Below are 11,618 nucleotides of genomic sequence, written 5' to 3'. Positions count from 1 at the left end.
TGGAAACATTCCAGTATTAAAATATTTTTAAGGTTTTGGCACATTTACGTTGGCCTTACACCAAAAATAAAAAAGTAGACATATTTTGTTTTGTTTTGTTTTGTTTTTAAATTCATTTATTTATTTATGGCTGCATTGGGTCTTCGTTGTTGGGCACAGGCTTTCTCTAGTTGTGGTGAGCAGGGGCTACTCTTCGTTGTGGTGCACGGGCTTCTCACTGCGGTGACTTCTCTTGTTGTGGAGCATGGGCTCTAGGTGCACAGGCTTCAGTAGTTGTGGTGCGTGGGCTCAGTAGCTGTGGCTCGCGGGCTCTAGAACGCAGACTCAGTAGTCATGGCGCACAGGCTTAGTTGCTCCACGGCATGTGGCATCTTCCCGGACCAGGGCTCAAACTTGTGTCCCCTTCATTGGCAGGTGGATTCTTAACCACTGTGCTACCAGGGAAGCCTTATTTTCTGTTATTTGGGAATAATCATTGCTTTTCAGATCTCAAACTGAATATATCTCAGACCTACTACTGACACAAATGGCATTCTTTACTCAAAGGCAATTTATTTTTTTTTACAGAAAGAAATTTTAAAAGCCTTGATAGCCATTTGAATATAATCATAGCAAGTTTTTTTCAGCTGGGAAAATTCCAGTGTTTTGATGCTTTATACATTCCACACAGAATTGCAATAACTTATTGAAGACCATGACCTGAACTGCCCTTGCCACTCTTCAGAGCACATTAAGGAATACATTGACCATTACCTAAGACTATATAGTAAATATAAGTCTGCAGACACCCCCTGGAATGACATATTCCTTGCCCTCACCGCCTTGATATACATGAGATAAATCCATACTGGTTGCTAAAATCTAACATTATTTGTATTTATAGATTATTTTGCTGTTATATATAACAGTATATAATTATACTGTTTCTTATCCACCTACTAGTATCAAAACATCACCAACTCTTTTACAAAAACAACTGGAGAAAACAGCATAATTTTGATAATGGAAAGGTCCTTGTTTTATGCGTTAGTGTAGCTCTTTGTGGAAACAGTTCAAAGGCAATTCAATCATTTGTAAACAACATCTTTATAATGCTAGAGCTACTATTGCTTATTTAATTCATTTGAAATCACCTTGCTATGATAACTGGTTCCTGGTAGTCAAAGATTTTTTATACAATATGTGGGAAGGAAATTATTCTTTAATGACATGGGTTAATTGTATGTGTATAAGCTTTGAAATCATTCCAATAAATCACAGGTTCCAAATTGGCCTAGTGATGTAAACCTTTTTGTACTCAAGGTAATTCTATAGACCCCAAGTTCATGGCATGAATTCTACATAGATAAAAGCTTTATAAATTATATTCCTGTTGGTTTTTAAGTCAGTATGAGAGATCTGGTAGCTTTGGGAAATGTTCAAGTGCTCAAGGCCAGATTTCCTAGTTAGCCCTTAGTTCTTGAGCAAAAGCCTTATTATCGATGATCACATTGACCTTCTTTGCCTAGGAATGCTCACCACTCTTCATACAAATTGCAAAAACTCTGCTAAAAAGGTCAAGCATGAGGCATGTCAGTCTGAATCACTGAGTAGTGATGCTGAAAGTGATGTTAGAGATTCAACCAATACATTCAAGTTACACTTTAAGAAATGCAAATGGGGCTTCCCTGGTGGTGCAGTGGTTGAGAGTCTGCCTGCCGATGCAGGGGACACGGGTTCGTGCCCCAGTCCAGGAAGATCCCACATGCCGCGGAGCAGCTAGGCCCGTGAGCCATGGCCGCTGAGCCTCCGCGTCCGGAGCCTGTGCTCCGTAACGGGAGAGGCCACAACAGTGAGAAGCCCACGTACCGCAAAAAAAAAAAAAAAAGAAATGAAAATGTACAGAGGTTAAAAGACTTGTATGAATGAACATAGCTAGCATAGGCGAATCTAGGAAGGAGGGGTTTCTGCCTTCTGATGCCATATTTGTTCCATTAGATCATATTAGTTTATCTTCAGATCAACTCAGTCTAATGTATTTGACTCAGTATAATTAAACACCTTTATGTGTCAGGAATTGTGCTGCATGATAGAGACAAAAGAATAAAAGATATTACGTACTCTTAAGGAGAAAGGAATATGTAAATAAATAGATGGTATTAATTAGAAATCGGTGCCGTAATAAAAATAGGAGTTTAAAGAAAAAGAAGTCAGCTCAATTCAGGAGTCAGTGAAGCCTTCACAGAAGAGTTAATTCCTGAAATGACTTTGAAGGGAGGTCAGTTACTTGTCAAACCAAATGGGAGGGTATTCCTAGGAGAAAGAAAGAGCGCAAAAGTAAAAGCAAGAAAGAACACATCCTTTTCTGTGAGCTTCCCCAGGCCACCACATGCCCAGCAGGAGAAATTACAAAAGGAAAACAGGAACTTTCTGTACTCCAGGTGAGACAGCCCCTCCCCGGCCTCCATGACTCAGTCGGCAGGAATTGAGTGGGTACCACAGTGTCTCCTGTTGTGGAGTTAGGAGAGAGACCCACAGAGAGGAGAGCTCCAGGGAAGACTGCCCCTGACCTGGCATACACCTTGGTGTTAGAGGAAGTGAACATTACTCAGCATGCTTCTGGCAGGAGGTGCCCCGGCCCCAAATCTCATAGCCTTACTGCCACATTCCGCTTGAGACAGTTAGGGTTGATCATGTCACAAATGTCATGCATTTTATCCCTGATCACCTCACTCACTATATGAAGCCCAAGACTTCCAGATCTACCCTCATCCCTCAGCTTCTCATCCTCATAGAATTCTGTACATTTCCTTCTGGAACTCATGCTGAGTCTACAGCAAAATCTTCCTTGGCCTCAAGAGTGCCATAGCTAAGTCACACTATGTTGCCACGCAGTTTTGAAAGGTACTCCTCCCTCCCAGTGTGAGAGCTTCACATCAAGGCATGCAGGTGGGCTAGAGGGACCCAGTCTGGATTTTAGATTCCCCTGTGCATAACCCCTTGGGCAGAATACAACCTACACAGCTGTAAGTGGTGGTTTGGACCTTCAGTCGTTTTCCCGAAAGTCCCCTTTACCCTCTCCCTTTTTTTTTTTAAGATACTGGACACAAACTTTAATAATTATTTTCAACATGCTCCAAAAGATAAAAAACTATATGAGCAGAAAATTGAACATTACAAATATCAAATGGAAATTCTAGGACTGAAACAAAAATGGAAAGAAGTGAATATTCATGGGTAGATTTTTTTTTTTTTTTTCTTTTGCGGTATGCGGGCCTCTCACTGCTGTGGCCTCCCCCGCCGCGGAGCACAGGCTCCGGACGCGCAGGCCCAGCGGCCATGGCTCACGGGCCCAGCCGCTCCACAGCATATGGGATCCTCCCAGACCGGGGCACGAACCCGCATCCCCTGCATCGGCAGGCGGACTCTCAACCACCGCGCCACCAGGGAGGCCCCATGGGTAGATTTAACGGCAGATTTTTTTTTTAATTGGAGTATAGTTGATTTACAATGCTGTGTTAGTTTCAGATGTACTGAAGTGAATCAGTCATACCTACCTGGAGAAAACCATAATTCAAAAAGATACATGCATCCTAATGTTCATTGTAGCACTTTTTACAATAGCCAAGACATGGAAGCAACTTGGATGTCCATCGACAGAGGAATGGATAAAAAAGATGTGGTACATATATACAATATACATATATATATGTATACATATATACAGGGGTATATTACCTTCTCCCTTTAAGGATTGCTTCTTTTGCATCCCTTTTAGAAGAATCTGTTTTTCTCTCCACTCTCTGTTTAATAATTGCCATAAAGGACTGTAGATGCTCACCAGCCAAAGACCATGAGAAAGAGCAGAATCAGAACTGGGCTTATTATTTGTTGCAAGGGAGACCAATGCCATGGGAAACAATGGGGTATCTCAGTAAGAGAATGTTATGATGGGATTGTTATAGGACTGAGGCTTGCGTTACGTCATTTTGAAGAGGAATAGAGAAGTGCGTTTAGCTCTGAATTCTATGATTTTTGTATCTTCATTTTTATCTAGGAGGTAGGTGGAAGGGAGTGAGTTAAAGCTGTAATTGATCATAGAAATAGCAGTCATTCGTCTGTGTAGCGCACAGAGGGGAATGCTTGGTTGTTTTTGTTATTTGCACAGTGTCCTTCAATTTTCCTAAGATCAGAAATGACTAAGGAATAGTCAGTTTTGCTCACTCTATCACAGTCATTCACAGAGTGACTTTGGCTGATGTGGATGTTCTATGAAATTGTTTGTATTAAGGAAGAAAGAGCATAGCCTTGCCATGAGCATCAGGAATAAACACCTTGAAAGAGAGACAGTTGATGGAGCTAAGTTGTGGAGAGTTACGTCAGGTGGTGATGTGATCAGACACTTCGGAAATGGAGCAGGACCCTGTGGTCTATGCCCTCTGTGTCCTCAGCCTTCCTTTTATCTGTGGAAAAATTTAGCCAACGAATAAGTTTAATCAGAGAAGTGAGAAAATGCAGAAACAAAGGAAAACCATCAAAGGAGACCAAATAATAATAGTTTAGTCACTGAGCCTAGTCAAGGACCTTTTGTTCCTTCCCAAGGACTATAGATAATATTCTGAGCCATATCCTGAGAGCTGTGTTGTAGATACTGAAACCACCGCCAGGTGGAAGAAGTTAACTACATGATGACCAGACTGTAGCCATGACATAAGCTGCTGCAGTTCCGAGAACTGGCTGCAAGGAAATGGGAGCACACCGACCCTGGAACTGAAGACTAACTGTACTTAAAACAATCAAGGGACTTCCCTCGTGGTCCAGTGGGTAAGACTCCACGATCTCAATGCAGGGGACCCTGTTCGATTCATGGTCAGGGAAATAGATCCCACATGCATGCCGCAAGGAACGCAAGTGCCCCAGCTAACACCTGGAGCAGCCAAATAAATAAATATTGAAAACAAACACCAACAATCAAGATGACCCTGATCAGGCCAATTTCAAGATGACGGTCAGAGCTGACTGTGCTGTTTCTGCATGTAGCCCCCTCCCTCTGTCTATGAAAGTTCTTGCCCACTGATTGTGTGGGTGAGGGAGTCTGCCTGGAGTCCGCCCTCCCCCCAGATTACCGGTATCCGAAATAAAGCCAACTTTCCTTTCCACCAACTTTGCCTCTCTGTTGGCTTTTGAGTGGCGAGCAGCCGGACCTCACTTTCAGTTACATTTCCTGCAGGGAGAGCCTTAGACAGGGGCCGGGACAGAGCTTCAGGAATGCAAGTTGAGGAGAGGAGGGCTCTTCAATCTTAATCCTTCACCAGTAACAATTGATATGGACAGAGGGCTTCCTGTTGCCAGACACCATCCAGAGAGCCTTGAACACTTAACTCATTTAATCCTCCAACAACTGAATGAAGTTGGTCCTATTATTATCTTCATTCTCCAGATGAAGTAACTGAGGGACAGAGAAATTAATAGCCTATGGTCTTACAGCAAGTCAGTGGTGGAATGAAATTTAAACCCAGACAGTCTGGCTACTTAGGTTCTGAACAACTGCCTTCCTGTGCTTCCTGGAATATGTTAAGTTACTTGATATTTTCAAGTCTAAGGGTTTTCCCTTTGTGTGGAATATACTCTTTTCCTCATCCGGTATTAACATCTCCTTCCTCAATTTCTTTACTGCCTGACACCTGACGTCTCTCATTTTTCACAATACCTTAAGCAACTCTTTCAAGCTCTGCATCAGCACATTATAGTATTAGCTTAGAGATGACCAATTTGGACCTACAAAAATGACAGAATCATATGTTTTGATGTAATATCTACCTGTGTTTTATGAATATTACTTATGGATATTTCTTTCCCACTAAGGACGAACCCACCTCAGAGTCCAAACTTTTTTTAATCACTGTTACTCCAAAGACTATCAGAGTATCTGCCACATACTCTATATTTATTAAATGATTACAGAATATAAAAGTAAATGATGATGCCAAGAAATTCTGAAGTAAAAAGGCAGATGAGATGATGAAAAGGAGATGACAAAGCAAAAGACTTTGAGGACATTAAATTGATGATGCAGAAATCATAATTTAGCTAACTTCTTAAGGATAGGTATCAACATTGTTCATAAAATGTATAATATCTTTCTATTTCACTCTTAGGGTTAAGTCACTCCCAAGTCTGTTGATTAATTGACATATTTCCTATTTCACTTCCACAGTATATAGTCATGTTGAAGGATAAAAGTCCAACAGAAGCAGAAATCCTAAGTGGTTGGGAAATATGTTACCATACAATCTGATTCAAGTAATTCTTTAAAAATGGAAGATAATGTGGGTCAGTATTATGACTGATTGGAAAGTGCACTTAAGATCAAAGAGATGGTAGCAAATGGAAGCTTTCCGCAGAAGTGCTCAAGAGGAAGACAGTGCTGTAGAGCACTGTTCTTTCTCCACTGGATACATGTGGGCTACAGAAACAGACTTTAAAAATAAGGGATGTGGCTAAACTATGTAGAAGTTTTAAAGATAAATGTAAGTATAAGCCAACACCAACAGCTATAACCTATTTGTTTTATGAGGGAAGAAATGAATTTTTAAGATATACTAAGTGCAAAGCTGCAAAGGGTCTAAAATAAAGATGAATGATACCATGGACATAGGTGACATTTTGAGGTCTTGGGATTGTGATTTTTAGATTCTATAGTTCATGAATAAATCTATATGGTCTGTTACAGACTCAGTGGATAACCTAGTCTCTTATATATCTGAGATCAATACTACCTTATATCTTCTTCTACTGTTGCTTTCTTTTTTTAAATTCAAATATTATTATCACTTCTCTCCTCACTACCTCAAAGCTTCTGTGAAGTTCATCCTTTATTTCTTCTTAATTCAAAGCTGCTCCTTCCTTGTGTGCTCTGGACTTACTATATTTCTGCCTTCATCTTTAAAATTTTACAGCATTCTTTCTCCATTGATTTCTAAGCTGATCCATACCTCTGTCTCCTATAATCTTAAAACCCATGAACCTGTAACCTCTTTAAATACTGTACTACTAGTGGTAAAAATTCTCAAAAGGCTTGTCTTATGTCAGCGGCTTAATTTTCTCACCACTTACTCCATTCTTACCCATTTTCATCTGGCTTCAACCATCCTCCTCATACTGCATCTGTTCTCTCCAAGGTTTCAGGAAAAAAGAAAGGATAGGTGATGGAGTAGATCTCAGAGAACATGAGAAGTGATGAGAGCAAAGGAACGAGGTATACATAAGCCTTGGAAAGGGGAAACACAGTTAACTTTATCGGAAATTGCCTGGAGAACAGCATGGAGAGAAGGGCTTAGTCAAGCCATGTCCACAAAGCAGTGATACAGTCAGCCTGTGGTGACACCACGTTGGGACACTGCACAGTAGAAGGATCTGATCTTCATAAGACCGAGCAGAGGAAAGACCAAAGAGTCAATGACTTGACTGGAAATTCACGAACCACTTTCATGACCAATAAGGAGATGTCATCACCACAGTAACAGAAAGTGTGGTATCTGTACAATAAAGCCTGCATCTTGTAGGGGCTGTGCCTTTACTGTACAATTTCAGATACTGTGGCTGTGATGAGTGAAGGGAGCATAGAAAAGAGAGAAGGGTGAGTGAGGCCCATGAGCAGTGTGTAAACTAGATGGGAGACAGTGGTCTGAAGGCTCTGTGTGTTTAAGAAGCCTCTATGATTTGCTATCCTGAGGCCAAGAATCCAAGTCCAAAAAACTATCTCTGTTAGTTTTCACCATAATATCTAAAAACTAGGATGAATTCTTCTTTTCTCCAAGATTCTGTATTTAGTAAGGCCCATTAACTGCCCTGCTTATCCCAGGCCAGTGTTCTCAGAGGCCTTTGTGGGCACTGGTCCTGCAGTGCATCAGAGTTTGTTCCTTGGAATAGCGTATCACACCCACCTTGATGACCACCATTCTCAAAGAAGACTCTCCAGGTAAAGGTCTGGCTGCACAGTGTAACCAATTAAAACTTGGTAAGAGGGAGGACAGTTTCTTACAGAAATAACTACCCCAAGATAACTTGCCACAAAAAAATAGGCATATCTTATAAGTTTTTCAGTTCTGGGGAGAAGGGGATCATGAGAATCAGACATCATTTAAAACTTTTTCACTTTAGTTTACAAAAGCAGAACTTATGAAATCATTTTTGGTTAAGAAATAGCTTCCTTATATATCCAGAAAAATAGGGTTAGGGTTAGGGTTAGAGTTAAAAAAGACAAAATCATAAATATTTCAAAAAGTAACCACAATAAATTTCCCCTCATCAGTTAATTCAGTGATTGATTGCTGTCCTTCTGGATCTGGTTACTAGTCAGAATTAAAACTGAGTTCTGGATATCCTGACTCAGTGTTATGGTCTGAAAGTTGTCGAAATTATGTCTACTCAGAAGCCTGGACTCAGAGTCTATTCTCTGAATTGTCAACATCAGTCCAAGGGTTTTTTTGGTTTTTGTTTTTTAATGTTTATTTATTTATTTATTTTTGGGCTGCATCGTGTCTTAGTCACGGCATGCGGGATCTTCACTGTGTCATGCAGGATCTTTTCGTTGTGGCGCACAGGCTCTGTAGTTGCGGCTTGTGGGCTTAGTTACCCTGAGGCATTTGGGACCCAGTTCCCCGACCAGGGATCAAACCCGTGTCCCCTGAATTGGAGGGCAGATTCTTAACCACTGGACCACCAGGGAAGTCCCATTCCAAGGTTTTAAGTTACCTAAATATCTTGGAAATTATCCTCAAGCTGGCATATGACAAAACATGATTAGTCTTAAAAAGAAGCTAATCAGAAAAATGATTCAATTAAGTTGAACAAAATCTAATCTTTTATAATCATAAATAATATGTAAGAATAAAGTTAGCCTATTTGATCAGTAAACGTATTTAAGTTTAGAAAAAGCAAACTCAAATAGAATAAAACATAAGCTTGTTTTATACTTAACAGTGATGAATCAGAAGACATAGCTTTTTTTTAGCTAAACTAAAATTATTAAACTGGTCTTGTTTGCCACAGAGTTATCTTAATTATGTTAGCCTGGAATCTCAAAACATTTTTGAGATAGTTTTTGTAGGAAAACACATTTTAGATTTATTCCAACCTTGGACTGGAATAGGATGACCTTTGCAGGCTCGAGTCATTCCTCAGGCCAGCAGTTTGTCATGTCTGCCTGGTACGAATGAGTTCCCATAAATTAAAATCAGTGGTCTTGAATTTTTTTTCTCACCTTCTACCAGAAAATTAAGGTTACACCAAATTTTTTGTTATTATTTTAAGGATGTAACTTCTGTCATATATTAATACTGCCTTTTAAATAGAAATTGTTATTTCATGTTTGTAATATATCCAATGGTATTAGAATGACATATCAAACCTGAAAGGGACAAATTAATTCTGACTAAATGAAGTGGGTTCTCTAAAGTTCAGGGCACCATGCCCTAGAGTGTCCTAGATTGCAACAGGGGGACATTTAGCTCTGCACCTGCATTTAATATGTTCTGCTATCAAGAGAGAAGTTTTTATTTAATTTGTGGAAATTAACATCAAAAATAAAAGAAGTAAAAGTAAACGTAAGGTTTGTAACAGATATATTAATTTTTGTCTCTTAAATGAACTCTTTATAGAGTAGAATCCACAATATACCGAATTTAGGTTAATTCAAATCTAGTAAATACATGGTAGAAATGGGCACCATCAGAGATAACAGAAATATTAAAGATGAAAAAGCAGAGAAATGGTCTACCGGTGACAACAAGCAGGAATCTTACCCCCAAAGGAAACAATGCTTTCGTCTGTGCATTATCCAGGAATCTTGTCACAAGTCAAGGAAAATATGTCACCTGTGAGTCTAAACAAATAGCACCAAAAAAATTAAACTATATTTTGGTCTATCAGAAATAAACATGGAACTTTTCACGTCGTCTGCCTTGAAATCATGCAGAGTATCATTTCATACTATAGAAACAAGTGGATGAGAGTCTTTACCTTTTCTTTAATGAGGAGACTGAAAATGCTCTTCATAAAGTTTGAATATTCCATTTCTAAAATTCATAGATAAGGCATAGCGACTTGTCAGGATGTTTGGGCTGGATGAAATAAAGTGCTGCCATCTTCAGTATTTCTTACTGTTGTTTGGTTTTGCTTTCCTGAGATTCTAAGTATCAATGCTTTGACAATAGCTGAGAGATGGGAGGAAAGGACTTGTCAAGAAAATGTCATCATTGCCACCACTCCAACCTATAATGTATTTTGAATTCAAAACATACTCGCATGGGTTAAAATAACTTTCTAATTCCAGGATTTACCTTTACCAGAATTACCAGTAAGGCAAGGAAAGGCACAATAACTTACTGCTGGCTCATGGTGACTTCAGTTATGGAGGCTTTGCCAGAATCAATATTTTGAAATGTTTCATCGTTTGACCCTCTGAAGATGTCACAGCTGGCAGTGAATGATAGCAGTAAGGATAGGTGAAAAAATGGATTTCTTCTGAAAAGTAGAAGAGAGGCAATTATGAAAGAGAATACTGGAAAAATCACAGGAGTATTCTCAGGCCGATCAATTTTAGGAACAACGACATGGATTTAAGGATCTGGAAATAGATTTGCTCAAAATTGTCCATGCTTACATACCCACTTGCAAAGTCCTCAAGACCCACTCCCTGTCCTGCCCAAGGTACATCAGAGTTTGAAGACTGTAAACCTAACTTGCTAAAATTACTTTAATGAGATCTCTTTAACTTCCTAAAGGACCTTTGATAATGTGATCTCTTTAAAAGAGAATGTAATCCAGATGTATTGATAATTGCATCAAGATGCAATTGAAATTTTGTGAAAATTGACAACTTATTTCTAAAATGTATATGGAAATTTAGAGGACCAAGAAGAGCCAAGGCAAACTTGAAAACAAAAAGTAGAGGAAATAGAGGACTTAAACTGTTGAATTAAGGCTTATGAAAAAGCAACAATAATTAAGACAGTGTAGCAAGGGCACAAGAATAAACAGACTGATGGGTCGGAAACAAATCTATATATGTACAGTTGCCTCATGTAAAAGAAAGATAACAATCTGGTACAGTGAGGAAAAGGATGGGTTTTTTGAAATGATGCTGTACAATTGTGTCAGTAAGGACAAAAAAAACATTGCATCTTACCCCCAACCTCACACCACACACAACAGTCAATTCCAGATGAAAATGAAAGATAAAAATATAAACTTTTGCAGAATGAAACACAGGAGAATATCTTCAATAACCTTGGGGAAGGCAAAGATTTTTTAAACACAATACCAAAAGTGCTAACTCAAGAGGAAAAACGATGATAAGTAGGGCTATGTTAAAATGATCACTTCTGTTGGTCAAAAGAATTCTTGAGGGAGTGAAATGGCAGTGCACAGAGTGTGCCCAACAAATGCGTGTATGCAAAATATGTAAAGCGCCCCAAAAAACAACAATATAAAGGCAAACAACCTACAGGCAAAAGGATTGAATAAGCACTTTCATGCGACCAGTGAACATAAGAAGATGCCCAACTACATTAGTCATTAAGGAGATGCAAGTTATAACCATGATGCAATGCCACTTAAACAACAAACTCCAAGAA

Source organism: Mesoplodon mirus (assembly GCF_964341445.2).
Source record: "Mesoplodon mirus genome assembly, chromosome: 2".
NCBI lineage: Eukaryota > Metazoa > Chordata > Mammalia > Artiodactyla > Ziphiidae > Mesoplodon > Mesoplodon mirus.
The sequence above is the reverse complement of the archived record's forward strand: the minus strand, read 5'-3'. Positions refer to the sequence as shown.